We start from the raw sequence: 12,503 nt of genomic DNA, 5'->3' as shown, positions 1-12,503 counted from the left end.
AAGTTATTAAAGATGTGCATACTAGTACCTATTGGGCTTGTGGTATATTGTGTGCTGCCAGGTTGGCAACGCACGTCCGGACATACAGTTCCGGGATGGAGGCTGGTGATACACGGCCAAACAAAGACTGGTGCGCAGTTTGTACATTGTAATCCCAAGGTTACTACATTGGCGACGAGGATGAAATTGGTTTCTTTGCGTGCATTACGGCTCGTGTAATGTTCAGAAAGAATGTCGGGGTTTAAAGTTGAAAGTTTTACGCCCGGCGAGGACACGTGGGACTCGTATGTCGAAAGGCTGGAACAGCTTTTCATCGCAAATGGCGTGGGAGACAAGCCAGAGGATCAAGTTAAACGACGTGCAATCCTTATTTCGTCTGTTGGGAAACAAACGTATGAAGTGCTACGCAATCAGTGTGAGCCCAAGAAGCCATCGGAGCGCACCTACAGCGAGCTAGTCACTTTGTTGACGAGCCATTTTTCTCCACGGCCGTCTGTGATTGCCGAGGGTCACAACTTCCACAAGTGTGTCCAACAAGAACAGGACACAGTTTCAGATTTTGTGGTGAATTTAAGGAAATTAACGCGCTCTTGCAATTTTGGTACCTTCTTAGACGCCGCCTTGCGTGACCAGTTTGTGGTAGGGTTAAGGGACAGAAACATTACCCAGCGGCTTTACCTGGAAACCGATGACCTCACCTTCGAAAAGGCAGTAGGCATAGCAGTTCAGCATGAAGCGGCCGTGGGAAATGCATCCCTTCATGTAAATGTGCCGAAAGTTGAAATTTCACACAGCTCGGCGGAACAGACCGAGGGACCAGTAAATGTACACGTGGTGAAAACACGTTCGCGGGAAGATGGCGTCAAAAACCAGGGCGGGCCTGGGTGTTTGTGCTGTGGAAATGTTACTCATTATGTGCGTGACTGCAAGTTCCGTAAGTACAAGTGTAATAATTGTAAACGTATAGGACATCTTAAACGAATGTGTCCGAACTTCATGTCGACTGATACAAAGGACAGGACCCGTCATAATTATGTTGTGCGTGAAGACCCTGATCGCCAAAGTGTACACACGTCGGACGAGGATTTTGCGTCTGTGTTCCAGTTGTGTGGGTTGGCAGCCAGGTCACGACCTTGGGTTATGGAGGTGTCGGTGGGGGACGTGGTCCTGGATATGGAAATCGACAGTGGCGCGTCCATGTCCGCTATTTCAGAAAGGCTGTATAGGATGCAGTTTTCAAAATACCCCTTGTCTCCGACACGGGTTAGTCTCAAGTCTTACACGAACGGTGTAATACACCCATGCGGGACAATTGCAGTACTGGTGCAAGTGAAATCGAGCAAGCCCAAGAAGCTAGATTTGTTTGTAGTTCCAAATGGAGGCCCTCCACATCTTGGCAGGGATTGGTACGATGCTTTAGAGCTGCCAAAACCGAGTCTCAACCATATCAGGGCCACTTCAGATGAGGACAGGTCAGTGCTGAGTGTCATTACCAAACAGTACCCTACCTTGTTCGATGACGGTTTGGGTACGTTCTTTGGAAGTAAGGTGTCACTGCATGTACGTGAAGGGACAGCACCAGTAGTTTTACCTGCTAGGCCCCTGGCCTTTGCGCTTAAGAGTAAGGTTGATAAAGAGCTAGACAGGCTTCTGGGGTTAGGTGTACTTTATCCAGTGTCATTTAGTGAGTGGGCCACCCCAATCGTTCCCGTTGTAAAACGTGATGGTACGGTCCGTATTTGTGGTGATTTTAAGATCACAGTCAACCCTAACCTCATTGTGGAACATTATCCTTTACCGCGAGTTGATGAGTTGTTTTCCAAGCTGCAAGGGGGGATAGAGTTTTCTCAAATTGATCTTTCCCAGGCATTCCAGCAGTTGCAGGTCGATGAGAAGTCGCAGGAGCTGTGCACTATCAACACGCATAGGGGATTGTTTCGGTTTAGCAGACTCCCTTTTGGAATAGTGTCTTGCCCCGCTATTTTTCAATGCACAATGGAGCAAGTCCTACAGGGGTTAGAAGGTGTTGTGTGTTTTCAAGATGACATTTTGGTAACAGGCGCTACCAAGGAAATTCACTGGCGAAATCTTCATGGACTGTTACGTCTGCAGGACTCTGGTTTCAAGGTAAATAAAGCGAAATGTGCATTTTTCCGTTCATCAGTCTCTTTTCTGGGGCATAGGGTAGATAAGGAGGGGTTGCATACGAGTAATGACAAAGTCAAAGCAGTAGTAGATGCGCCGCCACCTCGTAGTGTCAGCCAGTTGAGGGCATGGCTAGGTCTGGTTAATTACTATGCCCGTTTTCTGCCTAACCTAGCCACAGTGTTGGCACCTTTACATGAGCTTTTGAAAAAGGGTCATAAGTGGGTTTGGGCACAAAGCTGTGATTCTGCCTTCAAAGAGTTAAAACAGCTGATTGTCTCCTCACATGTTGTCATACACTACAACCCGGATTTGCCAGTTCGTTTGGCATGCGATGCGTCCCCATATGGTGTGGGAGCAGTCCTAAGCCACATCCTACCCAGCGGGGAAGAGAAGCCAGTTGCATTTGCTTCTCGCACCTTGTCGTCTGCAGAGAGAGGGTATTCTCAGCTAGATAGAGAAGCCTTAGCAATTATATTTGGAGTTAAAAAGTTCTTTCAGTACTTGTACGTCCGAAGCTTTACCCTCATTACCGATCATCAACCATTAACACACATTCTAGGTAGCCATTGTGGTATTCCGCAGCTCGCTGCCAATAGGCTGCAGCGTTGGGCAGTGTTTCTTCAGGGTTTCGACTACACAGTTCAGTACGCCAAAGGTGACGCCAATTCGAATGCTGATGGCCTCTCTAGGTTGCCACTTCCAAATGTTGCGCCTTCTTCAACCCAATTTTCATATTTGGATGTTGGAGTGTCAGAGTTTTTGCCAGTGACGCCTCAGGAAATCAGGCGAGAATCTGAAAGGGATGGAGTGTTAGGTAAAGTCATTAGGTGTCTTAGAGATGGTTGGGCCACGCAACTGTCCGACACGCTCAAACCATTCTATGACAAAAGAAACGAACTTGCACTAGAAGGGGGCTGCATTTTGTGGGGGCACCGGGTCGTCATTCCCCAAGCCTTGCAGGATCGAGTGTTGCAGGAGTTGCACACCAGTCACTTTGGTATTTGCAAAATGAAAGCCTTGGCACGTTCGTATGTATGGTGGCATCGGATAGACAAGGATTTGGAGGGGGTAGTTTCTTCTTGTACCCCATGCTTCCAGAACAAGTCCTTGCCAGACAAGTCAATCCTGCTGCTGTGGGCGTGGCCCGACCGACCTTGGCAAAGAATTCATGTGGATATCGCTGGTCCATTCATGGGAAAGCATTTCCTAGTCCTTGTGGATAGCCATTCAAAATGGCCAGAAATCAGTGTTCTTCCCAGTATTACGTCGGATGCAGTGAGAACACAGTTGCGTTGGTGGTTCGCTGTATACGGGTTGCCAGAACAGCTAGTTTCAGATAATGGTGTCCAGTTCTCGTCGGAAGAGTTCAATCGTTTTTGTAAACACAATGCCATAAGGCACACATTTTCACCTCTGTATCACCCTTCCTCAAACGGTCTGGCGGAAAACATGGTCAGAACCTTTAAAAACAAACTCAAGTCATTGGTTCACTCTAATGTTCCGCTCAACACAGCCTTACCCCGCTTCTTGTTGAGCTACAGAATAACCCCCCATACAGTCATGGGGGAGTCACCTGGCAGTTTAATGTTCGGTAGGGTTGTTCGTAACCGTTTGTCGTTACTAGCCCTGTCTGTAGCCACCACTGTTGCAACTCGCCAAATGGGTTCGATGGTCTCACGTTCCGCCCTCAGGAACAGAGCTTTTGAGGTGAATGACAGTGTTGGGTTTACCGTTTATGCACGTGGGAAACAGAGTTGGGAGAAGGGGGTGGTCGTTGGCAAGTTGGGTCCACTCACGTACAGTGTGCAAGGGGCCAGCGGAGTCACCCATCGCCGCCACCTAGATCAGCTTCGCCCCCTTCCACCGTTGTCGCAGATGGAGGCAAACACAGTCAGCAGCAACAACATGCGGGTCAGTGGTAGAGAAACACAACTGCCACCCTGCCACCAAACGTCCTCAACTTCGGAGCCTACAGGCGGCAGGGCAACACTGACAGAAAAGGAGCCACAGGAAAACGTGATGAAAAGTGCAGCTGGCAGTGTCCAAAATGAAGAAAGGAGTAGGTGTAGTGATGCGGAAAGCGGGTTTAAGGGGTTTGTGCTAGGGGAAGACAGTGTATTCGTGAGTGGTGATGCCAGTAGTCAACAACGATACCCCAAAAGGAACAGGGTCCCCAAAAAAATGATGAACCTGTGATGTGTGTGAACATACATTTCTAGTAGTACTCTTTGTCCATGTGTCGTTGTTTGTTTGTTCGCTACTATGGGTAGGAGAGGAGTGTGGTATATTGTGTGCTGCCAGGTTGGCAACGCACGTCCGGACATACAGTTCCGGGATGGAGGCTGGTGATCCATGGCCAAACAAAGACTGGTGCGCAGTTTGTACATTGTAATCCCAAGGTTACTACAGGCTAAAAACTCAAACTTGAATGTTATTCCGTGAATGAAATTAATTTTAAACCAATAACTTCATGTTTGGAGAAGGTTGGGCAGATCCCTTCTACGAACAATAAGTCTATTTATGTGAAATCAAAAATTATAAACCCAAAGTCTGAAAAAAGTTTTTGAAATGTGCTTTATCAAGTGAGGTGAACAGATAATGAAGACATGCTCCCAATTGTCCGATCAAGAAAACGCAGGGCTGGTTTACATGTTGCATCTAATGAATCCATAGGCTTAGAGGCTCAAACCTATCTGATTGGCTTTAACTCCCAGCTTGAGTGATAGAACATATGGTGTTTATAAAGAGTAAAAATAGGTGGTACATGGGGAAGAAAGAGATAATTTTTCTAGCGGATATTATTTGTATGGATCAAAAATTAATTCAGCCTGCTCTGGGATTATGAGAGCTATTATTTTATAGGGAGGCAAAAATATACTCATAAGCTGCTTTAAAACAATATAAAGAATTATTGGAGATTACAGGTGCCATTTATAAGCGTAATGATTCTTTTAGTATGCAGTATAAAAGTGTTACGCATCCTCAATTCAATATTATAAGGGAATTATTTCCAGCCATTGTATTGACGCCGTCCCCGCTACCTCTGAGTATTTAGACGTGATTTTGTTCAGTTCGTGATCTCAGGGAAGGTTCGGCCTTGTGGCTAGAGGTAGGGGTCAACGCAGTAAGGCCCCCCGAGCTGTTGAGGCCACTCGGGACGCCTGAATAATAACACAAAACTTCTTCAGATAGTTCGTGAATTTAATACAGCACAGCCCAATACATGGTGCTGCCCGTTCTGGCCGTAACGGTTTGCCCGACGCGACTAGTCACACGCGCAGCTCACTTCCTCAGTGGCGGCTCACGATTCTTATGCGCGTGAGGGGCAGACTCGTTTACGTGATGCGAAAGTTACAAAAGACACTCTGACATGGCACACGATATTTTGAAGCACAATACACTACACTAATACCTAGCTCTGGATTAAGTTTGGTGGCGCACTGCCGTACGACGGTGATACATAAGCCCTGACATGACGAATTACACTTAGGCGAACAACTATTCCACTAATACATTACACTTGATAAACTGGGCTAGCAGCACGTAGGCCCGTGTTTCCGGCGACTCTACGTGGTGTCTAGGTGTGACCCAGGGACTGAATCGTTATTAAGTCTGATAGCACGTGTCGCCTGCTGGCTGCCCCGTGCGGGCCAAAACTAAATAGCCTGTAGGCTAGGTTGGGCGTGAAGCGCCGACGTGAAACCACATAATCTCCCCACAGTACTTACGTATGACGTGGAACACTCATCTTGAGCACTGATTGAATTAAGTTAAGTACCTCATGGTAAATTTAGGCCGACCGCGGAACTGTACAAAAAGGTTGAAAAGAAATTACACTATGGAAAACTACATGTCGGTGAATGCAAAGTTTGAAGGTTCCGCGTTGCGCGCAGGCTGCCGGCCTGGTTGAGCTCTCGAAGGACACTAGCGGTGTCGCCGCGCGCGACCCCCCTCCCCCGCCAGCCCTCCCGCGGAAACGTGTGAATTTCGCGGGAAACTGAACCGGCCAGGTTCGGGACAAATCGCACATTGAAACATGATTTTGCAAAGACTTAATTATTAATTAATAAAAAATAATGTTTAATAAAATCCTGTGGAAAAACATAATTATAACAATTTGTTGTAGTGCGGCGGAAGGATATGCCACACCCGGCCGGATCCTTGCGCCGGTGTAGCACTCGTTGTATGGCGTTCGCCTCGTCGCACGAACTGCACTTTGCTGCGCGCACGGGCGCGTTCGGTGCACACGCTTTTGCGAGACGTTGATGAGGCATAGCGGTCTATGCGACAGAGGAGCATTGGCGGTCGGCGTCAAATGCCCCCCCTTCTCTGAGACCGCCATGTGCATCAACGCCTCGCTTCACACGCTGAGCACTTCACTGACGTTCGCCGCACTGCGAGCCCTACACTACGCGGCGGAGTGGTGGTGTGTTGTGATGTAAACATTCTGCCCTGAATACCTCTCCCACTCAATGAATGCTAAGGGGTTACGCCCTGACCCGTGTCCTTTCCCCCCTGGGACTGGGCAGCGACGTGCGCCTCTTCTAGCTCAATATGGTGACAAGTGGGTGGGGGGGTCAGTGTGGTCGGGGTGTGGCAGGGTGGTGGAATGGATGACGTGGGCGGGGGGAATGATAGGGGTCCGGCCACAAGTGTTGGCACCCCTGGATCGCCCCTTACGGGTCGCGCCCGGGTGGAGTAGCTCGACGGGGACCTGGACCACTCGTAATCCGCCAGGTAGGCCGGGGTTCGGCGGGCCCTCTGTGGTCGTGTGGTGGGGACTGTGCTGGTAGGGGTCTCCACTGTGCAGAGTGTGGTAGGTCCCCTCGTGTCCGGTTGGGTGGTCGGGCAGCTCGCCTCCACGGCGGGGACAGGAGCGAACTCTACCGGCTCGCTGTCGTCCGCGCAGCACGTCCTGACCGGGACCCGACGTCTGCGGGTGGGGCGCCTATCCCTACTGACTGATGACCCAGTGTTCGACCCGACCCACGGCTACGGGTTTCGCGAGCAGCGAATCATCCGGGAGCAGGTGGATGAGATGCTGCACGACGGAGTCATCGAGCCGTCCCACAGCCGGTACAATGCGTGCATTGTGCTGACCAACAAGAAAGACGGGACAAGCCGATTCTGTGTGGACTTCCGGCCGTTAAATGCCGTGACCGTCAGCGCCCCGCCCCCCCAGATTAGCGTCGAGGCCGCCGTAGCCGGCTTGGGAAGAGCCCAGGTCTTCAGCACCTTGGACCTGAAGTCCGGGTACTGGCAAGTGCCCATACGACGCGGGGACCGGGAGAAGACGGCGTACACGGTGCCAGACGGACGGAGGTTCCAGTTCAGAGCCATGCCGTTCGGCCTAAAGTGCGCCCCGTCCACCTTCCAGTGCATGATGACCCGTGTGCTGGAGGGCAACATCGGGCAGTTCGCCCTAGCATACCTGGACGACGTCATAGTGTACTCAGACACCTGGGAGGACCACTGCCGCCATCTGGCCTTGGTGATGGAGAGGTTGGCCACAAACCACCTGACAGCCAACCCAGCCAAATGCCATCTCGGAGCCGCCGAGGTCGACTTCCTGGGCCACGTGGTCAACGCGGAGGGGAACCGCCCCCAACTAGGTCACCTCCAGCAGATCGCGATGGCAGAAGTCCCACGCACCCGGAAGCAACTGCAGCGCTTCATCGGGCTGCTGAACTGGCTCCAGAACTATATTCCGAATTTTTCACAAGTCATCGCGCCTCTGACGGACCTGTTGTCGCCCCAAGTCCGCTACCACTGGGGCTCGCCCGCGACGGCATTCGAGGCCGTCAAGAGCGCGTTCACCCGGTGCCACACACTGGCCCGCATCGACCCCGAGCGCCCACTCGTCCTCCAGACAGACGCCAGCGCCCTGGGAACCGGAGCCGTGCTAAACCAGGTGAACGACCACGGAGAACGGCAGGTGGTGGACTACGCCAGCGCGAAGTTCGGCGCGGCAGAGAGGCGGTACCACAGCAACGAACAGGAGTGCTTGGCGGTGGTGTGGGCCGTGAAGAAATACCGTCCACACCTGGAGGGCAGGCATTTCACCCTCCGCACCGACAACCGCTGCCTCACCTGGCTCCACACCATGCAGGGGAGGAAGGGGAAGCTGATCCGCTGGGCGCTTCTCCTACAGTCGTTCGACTTTACGGTCGAGCACGTGCCAGGCGCGGAAAATCAGCTCCCCGACCTGCTCTCGCGCGAGCCAGACGGCAGACGGGAGGTGCTGGACGAGGAGGAGTGGGACGAAATCCTGCCTCCATCCCACACCAGCATGACTGCCGATGGACACCCTACCTGCACCCGCCTCAGGCTCGGCGTAGAAGGGACCGAAGACCCTCCCAGTACCGAGGCCGACCTGGAGCAGCGCGTCCTCATGGCCCAGCGCCGCTCGCTGGACGCCGACCGGCGCCGCGAGACAGTGCGCGGAGGAGACCACCCCGCCTGGCAGCTCCGGGGCGACCGGGTCATGAACAGACTGCCAGGGGAAGAGGACGAGTGGAAGACCTACGTCCCACCCGAAGCGCGCGAGGCAACACTGCGATTCTACCACGATCATGACCTCGCCGGACACCCGGGCTCGGACCAGACCCGGAGAGCCGTCTGCCGGTACTACCACTGGCTGGGGGTGAACCGGGATGTCCGGGTCTACGTCCGGGAGTGCGAGATCTGCCAGCGCCGCAAGGCCCGCAGAGGCGACGGCACGTAGCAACAGCAGCCTCGCCAGCCGTCAACACCGTTCCAGATGCTCACGCTGGACGTGATGGGGCCGTACCCCCGCTCGCCGCGGGGTAAGCGCTTCCTAGTGGTCGTGACCGACATGTTCACCCACTGGACAGAAGCCTACCCCTGCGGCAATGCACGGGCGGCCACCATCATCGAAGTCCTGACACGCGAGTTCCTCACTCAGTTCGGCTACCCGGAGTCCGTCTTGACGGACAAAGGCAGCCAGTTCCTTGGGTCTGGTGGAGAGGGTGGTGCCAAGAGGCACACATCATCCACCACACCACACCCTCATACCACCCCAGGGCCAATCCGACCGAGCGCAGGAATCAGGATCTGAAAACTCAACTGCGGCTGCGCCTAGGGGAGTACCACACCCAGTGGGACCACCACGTCGCCGACGCACTGTTCTGCGTCCGGCGGCGCGTGAACGCGGCCACTGGGATGACCCCCGCCGAGATGATCCAGGGGCGTAACCTGCCGCTGCCCGGCGAGCTGGCAACACACGGCGTACCGCACCCAGGAGAGCAACCAGAGGAGCGCGATGAGCGACGAACCCAGGAGCACGATGCGGCACGTGCAAGACAAGCCCGCTACAGTCAGGGAATCACGCCCCAGACAGCGCGACCCCCGGCACAACTGCGGGCCAGCGATCGGGTGTACGCCCGAGCGTACCCCCTGTCGGCAGCGCCGCGCAATTACAGCGCCAGACTCGCTCCCCGCTGGGAGGGGCCCTACACCGTGACGTGGCGCCTGGGGGCGACGTCCTACATGGTGAACTTGGGCGGCCGCCGCATGCAGAAGATCCACCAGGACCACCTGCGAGTGGCGGCGACCCCCGGGGAACCACTCCCGACCGAACCCGAACATGGGGACACAGCAGACGGACCAGACATCCCCCTTGATGCACTCCCTCCTGGAGGACTGGAGCAACAGCGAGAGGAAGCCGAGGACACAGCTCCAGACGAGCCCGAGCACCTCACCGATGGGGAACTGGACTCGGACGCACCCCACGACCTCGGCGAGGCACCCTGTCCCGCAGAAACCGCACCACGAGGTGAGGCCCCCGAGAGCAAACCGCCCCTGCGGCATGACGAACCTACAGAGACTCACACCACGCCGCGCCGGCGGAGAAGGGGCCGGCCCCGCCACGCCAGGTGCAGGGTGACAGAAGTCGCAGGGGACGACTCCGACGACCCCGCCAGAGCGACCCCTGACCCCGAACCCATCATATCCAACCCAGACGAGGACGAAGAGGAATCGCCCCCGAGCCCGACCAGAGGTGGTTGGGGGCACGCGGCCTCCATTGCCGACGCAACTTTCCGCGTCACCGTCACACAACCGCGCGAGGAGGGGGCTGGACGTCCCCGTCGGACACGACGCAGACCAGCGAGGCTGCAGGAGTTCGTCCTGAACACCACCCCGGGGCGGAGCTCACCCAGCCCGGCGCTGATACCAAAGCGGGAACGCCAGCCCTACGGACGGCAAGGCCCGACGAGCCCCGAGGGGAGTAGCCCGCGAGAGCGCCCCCGACGGGAGCGCCAACCCCCGGCCCACCTGGCCGAGTACATCCTGGGCAGTCTCGTCACGCCGCCCCACACATCACGCCTCGTGGCGCCGTCCTCCCGGCCCAGCTGCCCACGCAGCGACCGAGGCGGCGTCCGCCTGCGCCGACACCTCATGCGCCGCGGCGCCGCCTCCCGGCCCAGCTGCCCACGCAGCGACCGAGGCGGCGTCCGCCTGCGCCAACACGTCATGCGCCGCCGGCGCTAAGGCGCCACGCGCTATGGGATCGCGTGTCGAAGTGTGCCGGCTGAGCTAGGGGGTCGTCTTCCCGCGGGAGCGGGAACACTGGGCGGAGACGGGCTTCCACTGGGGGGGGGGGGGGGGGGGGCATTTGACGTCGTACCGACCATGGCCTTTAAGCCCGTGCTCCGCACCGCCAGTACTGTATCCCATTTTCGGAGAGCGCCCCTTGCCCAGCCGGATTGAGTCAGGCGAGCGCCCCGGGCGTGACCCCAATAGACAACAAACCTCATTAACAGTCACCGCGGCCACTGGCCTTAGTTAAAATGCCCGTGACTATGATCGTGTCAGATTAGAAGAAATCCAACTAAAACAGCTCACAGTGAGACAATATGTTGTTAAACTTACAGTCGCCAACCTGATGCCACAATTAAAATAATTAAATACTACTATAAAACAGTTGTTAAGCTTTAAGCACACAATTACCAGGTACTAACTTTTAATTGAGCACCTGGAACGTGTTTTTAGCTTATAATAGAGCAAATTAAGTTAATATAAGTTTTTTGACGCCGACTCACAAAGAAGAGAAAGTTTCACTTCCTTGCGAGGCGGCCATGTCCGGCAGTCTCGAACCACTCCGCGCCGGGAACATACGTGTGTCCGTGGGCAGCATCCAAGTTTTCTTTCTGTGGTTATTTTATTCTATACTAAATATTTAAATTCAAACCTCTTATTAATTCATAGCTGCCCACGTCGACTCGGCGCGTATTTTACGGAACCGGGCCTATCTCGACCGTCTTCAACGTGATACCGCGCTGCAGATCGTATCACTCACGTAAGTGTTTCGCCGAATTTAAGAGCCCGCTCATAGAGCCCCCCTGCACCCGTTAATGTTCGGCGCTGGCCGTCTCCAGCGAGCATCGACCCGCGTCCCGCGAGACTGCCGCGGTAACCATTAGTGTCGCGTAGTGTTATGTTTTTTCTGTGTTAATTGTGTAACGGCTAGACGTCGCCAAGTGTTGGTGAGAGTGTTTTGTAGCGGGACTAGATTAAAGGTAATTCTCACCAACTCGTGTACACTAATTTTCCGGAGTCTCCCGTCCTCCACACGGCCGAGCGGCCTTCACAGTCAAGGGAGAGCCATTCAGGGTAGATTCAAGCCGTGTACCTGGCGGGGCACGCGGGGGCAGAGTACCCACGACCCAACACCAACGGCCTAGCAGCCCGCTAGCCTGGCGCCCCTCCGGACAACAAGAGCACCACGACGCCCGTAGCGCCCGTCAGGTACCCCCGGGGCCTTTCACATAGGTCGGGTGACGGCAATTCGAAGTACCGGTTTTCTCATTTACATGAATTTTTATTTCTGTGCACGCACAATGGCAATGGCATTTACATAGCATCAAATAAAATGCAACAAATTAATAATTTAATGAATCAACAAATTATATTTTGCTCTTTCATTATTAGCTATTCACTTCCTTCAGTGCATATTTACTTTAGCCCATTTAATACAGTTAAGTAATACTACACACAAATAACTCCAGCCAATGTTGATATTAGTCCATCCTGCATGTTAGCAGCATCTCTGGTGAGAAAATAGAGAAGTTTGAAGGTTTAGGTTGTAGCATTGCACAATGAGTATGTTATAAATATACATATTTTTTTTTTTGGGTCATAAGAATATTGATTAAGAATAACTTTGATATAAAAGATAATAATTATTTAATATGTAGATAAGGGTAATTGTTCAGAGCTGTTAAGAATTGTTATTAATTGCTTTGGTTAAATTTCATGGAAAGCTTTAAAATACTTATTTCCTTGAGATACTTAATTATTAATTTGAGGGTTAACTCCAGTTCATAATAATTAAT

The sequence above is a fragment of the Bacillus rossius genome, chromosome 1 (assembly GCF_032445375.1).
Source record: "Bacillus rossius redtenbacheri isolate Brsri chromosome 1, Brsri_v3, whole genome shotgun sequence".
Lineage (NCBI taxonomy): Eukaryota > Metazoa > Arthropoda > Insecta > Phasmatodea > Bacillidae > Bacillus > Bacillus rossius.
The sequence above is the reverse complement of the archived record's forward strand: the minus strand, read 5'-3'. Positions refer to the sequence as shown.